General features: G+C 42.1%; 1 pseudogene; it reads right to left on the reverse strand.

Moving 5' to 3' along the window:
* Positions 1-2,891: 2,891 nt before the first annotated feature.
* On the reverse strand, positions 2,892-3,116 carry LOC101640388 (annotated as a pseudogene).
* Positions 3,117-4,435: the final 1,319 nt, after the last annotated feature.

Below are 4,435 nucleotides of genomic sequence, written 5' to 3' on the forward strand. Positions count from 1 at the left end.
CTAGATGGCTGCTTGTTTATCTTCAAGCCTTTAAGGCCCCAGATGCTATAAAATGGGGCTTTTTATCCCATAAAGAGTTATAATCTCAGAAACACAGGGGCAGTTCCCCCATGTCCTGTAGGGTCCCTTTGAGTCAGCATCGACTTGATGACCGTGAGTTGGAGTTTTGGTTTCTATAGGCTAGATTCCCTAAGTGAGGTTGTGATTTTTTAAAAAAGTGAACATAAGCTGCCCAGGTGGTGCTATTAGGTAAGTGTTGGACTGTTAATAGCAAAGAGGGCAGTTCAAACCCACCCGGCCACTCCATGGGAGAAAGATGAGACTATCTGGCTGCCATAAAGATTTCTAGCCTTGAAAACCCTAGTCACTCTGAGTCCAAATCGACCGTATGGCTCTGGGTTTGTAGTTAACTTTTCTGAAAGGTTGTACAAATGCGCACTCCTGTGCCCGAGAATTCATTTTATCCCACATGCTTCTTAGTACGAGATGTTATTTGTTTTGTTTTCAGATTTGCCAGTCTGATGGGGGGGGGTTACTTCCTCATGGTGCTAATTTCTATTTCCTTTATCACTTGTCGAGCCCTGGGGGCATAATGGTTACTCTTGGGGTTGCTAACCATAAGGTCAGCAGTGCAGAACATCCAGCCTCTTTGAGGGAGAAAGGCAGGGCTTTGCACACCTGTAACGAGCTACAGTCCTGGAAACTCACAGAGGCCGTTCTGCTCTGTCCCACGGCGCCTCTGTGAGTTGGCATCGACTTGATGGACATGAGTGTTTTTGTCACTTGTACATATGAAAGCCTCCATGTTGTCTGTGCATTGTCTTTCCTTTGTCCAATCTTCTTCTGGGTCATTTGTAATTTTCTTGTCAATCCATAGCTATTTTATGTTAGATTTATTAGTCCTTTGATAGATGTGTTATACATTTTCCTCCCAGTTTATTATCTGACACTAGGCCTTTGACTGTATAGACGTTTACAGTTTTTTGTGTCATCAAATTTGTGAATAATTTTTTATGGTTTCTCCGTGGTATGATTTGCTTAAAGAAGATCTCTCCTAAGTTCAAAGTGTACAAATAGTCTCTTCAGATTTTATCTAAGAAATATACATATTAGCACTTTACATTTAGATCTTTAATATATCTGAAATTTATTTTTTGTATACAGTATGAGGTTGGACGTAGAACTTTTGTTTTCTTCTAGACCAGTGGTTCTCAACCCTCCTAATGCCACAACCCTTTAATATAGTTCCTCATGTTGTGGTGACACCCCCAACCATAAAATTATTTACATTGCTACTTCATAACTGTAATTTTGCTACTGTTATGAATCGGGTGACCCCTCTGAAAGGGTCATTTGACCCCCAAAGAGGTTGTACCTCACAGGTTGAGAACCACTAGACAATCAATAATAGTGTCATTTAATGAATTTACTGCATTATATCATTACATTGCATATAATATTTATCATTTAAAATTTCTTTATATTTGAATATGTATTAGATACTCCATTATGTTCTACTTATGTAATCTTGTCTGGTCTTTTTTCTCTACACACACATGTTAGGATCACACAGTATATATTTTTCATTTTACATCATAGAATGGACATTTTCCCATACCATTAAAATTATTTATGATTCACTTTATAAGAAATTATTAGAACAGGGAAAACCTATATAGAAAAAAGTAGACTAAAGATTATTTGTGACTGAGAGCAGGGGAAGTTGGGTTGAGGAGTGACTGCTAGTGGATACAAAATATTCTAAAATTATATTATGATGATGGTTCTACAACGCTCTAAATATGCTTTAAAGCATTGAATTTTACATTTTAAATGAGTGCATTTTTAATCATGTGAATTATGTCCCAATAAACCTAGTTAAACATTTTAAAGGTGATTTTATTTTTATTGATGAATTTTTTGTGAGGGTAAAAGTCTGCAAGGCACGGAGTCACAGCCGATGGCATAGAAATGACTTTAAACTTTCATTTAAAATTTTGCTTCCCCCTGCTCCCTCCCCCTCCTCTCCCGAACCCCCGCAACCATCAAAGTATGGCTGTTTTGGTATGAACACCTTAGTTCTTAAGTTTGTAATGCTTTTATACATGTGGTCTGATAGAATATTATCTTTACGTGCTTGAGTAACTTCACTCAGCGCAATACTTTCCAAATCCATCCATGTCATGAAGTGTTTTACGGTCATTATTATTTCTTAGTAATGGGTAGTATTCTTTTATTTAATTTTTTTCCGTTGGGACACTGATTACACTGAAACTTCCCACACCTCCCCATTTCTCTTTCGTGGCCAGACTTTACATCAAGGCAGCCTGAACAGCAGTTCTAGGCACCACGACTGGCAGGAGGGGACACCCAACCATGGGGTCATTTGGCAAGGTCTGAGTCAGTAGTCTCCCCACTCCCTGCTGATCGCCCAGTTACCTATGCAGTTTTTATCTTTATTTTTTGCAGACTGACATTAAAACAGCAGGCTTGAGGGTGGGCATCCCCGTGTCAGCACAGAAGCCACCCGTTGTGGATGATTCTGACCTATAGCGACCCTGAAGCTCAGACGAGAAACTGCCTACAGGGTTTCCAAGGCTGTCGTGGGTCCAGGAGTGGGCAGCCTCATCTTTCTCCCTCGGAGCAGCTGGTGAGTATAAACCGCTCACCCTTTGGTTAACAGCCCCAGGCTTAACCCACGGCACCACCAGGTCAACACTGAGGATCTAAGTTATTAAATATGCGCACTGAGAAGAACAGTAGCCTAGGACCTTTCTTCGCATTGTCACAAGCGTCACAGAGGTTTCGTCCTGTTTTAAGCAGCTAAATTGAAACACCCACCCACCCCCGTCTCCATTCTGCAGGCGGCAGGTGACAACAGCCTCAGAGGACTACTCCAGTGGTTTTGGAGTGCTGGTTGGGCTGACTTCGGCAATGGTAGCCAAATAAATCCGATTTTGGTGTAGCACCAAAGTGGTACTGGACACTTTCGTTGACCCGGCCTTTGTTCTGATCATCTACCTTACAGCCAATCAGCTGGTCATTCTCTTTCCAGAACAGTCTCTGATTCACTTCCTCTTTGCCTGCAGCCAGTCCAGTACAAAGGCCACAGACATCCCGGGGAGCCTGGACCCTCCCCGCAGCTCCCACTGTAATCCCAAGCGCCGCGGAAACCCACCGTAGATCAGTAATGGGTCAGACGAGATTGTGTCTGGACCACCGTTTATTGACCCATCCCTCCACCAGTGGGCTTGTAAGTGGCTACCATCTTGCTATTGTGGATGGTGCTGTGATAAACATGGTTGTGCACACGTCTTTACAAGGTTATTTTAATAACTGCATAAAATGATCTTTTCTGAAAACATGTTTTATTTAATCACCTCCAATACTTAGAATTATTTCCAAGGTTTTACCCGTAAGAACTGAACCTTTGTACATCAATCTCTGCATTTTCTTAGGGTGCACTCATAGAACAAGAATTACTGGGGTGGGGGTGGGGGACAAAAGATTTTTAAAGGGGAGGTGTGATTTTTTTTTCATAAAACATCAAGTTTTCTCATGAAATTCAGAATGCCATCTTCAGCACCTCAAAATTGTTGGCCTGGTCCATCCAACAGTGCTATTAGAGTGGCCCAGGTGCTGCCATAGTTGGTGACAGAGAACATTTTCTGTTCTTTCGCACAAAAAATCTAAAGTGCGCTTCTCTCTTTATCACCAGTTGTTTAATCGTTATAGGCTGATTGCTAGAAAAACAAGATGAGAAGCTAAATTGCTTTTCCCTGGCTTCATTCCCTGGGGATTAGAGGCTAATTTTAGTGCAATTTTTGGCAAAATCAGGAAGTAGTGTCTACGTGTGGCTTCATCTGTTCCTGATTCATACCACCTTCGCATCCTGCTAACATACGCTGGAGAAAATAGAGTAACTAATCCAAGTGGTAGTAATTATAATAGCTACTATTTCCTAATCACCAGAAGGCCCTTCTCTCAACTAAATGAACCAAGAATGGTTCCTTGAAAATACTAAGAAAGACATCCTCCCAGAAGGAATGCGTAGGAAAAGAGCTGACATTTCCTACCTATTGTCCAAACCCACCCGCAACCCAAGGCCTTGCTCCCTCCTCTACTGGCCAGATTTTGCTGGGAAAACTGGTTGATTGCTTGGTCTCCAGGACATTTAGCAGCACTCCAGAAAGGGGGCCCTGTGCTGTCGTAGGAAGGTTCTGGACTTTGAATGCGAATCCTGGTTTCAGTCTTTATTCTGCTTTTAACCTGTTATTTGACTTTGGGCAAATCCTGAACCCATCGGGAGCTCCGTTTCCCTATCTCTAGTTTATTCCTAAGGACCTTCCCCACTTGGGCATGCGACGATGTGAGGGAAACAACAGCATTTGGCACTTTCAACTAAGGGCTGGGGCAGGAACTAGATGAGGGAGTG

Source organism: Echinops telfairi, unplaced genomic scaffold (assembly GCF_000313985.2).
Source record: "Echinops telfairi isolate 266 unplaced genomic scaffold, ASM31398v2 ScPeMD7_7427;HRSCAF=8465, whole genome shotgun sequence".
In the NCBI taxonomy this organism is placed as follows: Eukaryota; Metazoa; Chordata; class Mammalia; order Afrosoricida; family Tenrecidae; genus Echinops; species Echinops telfairi.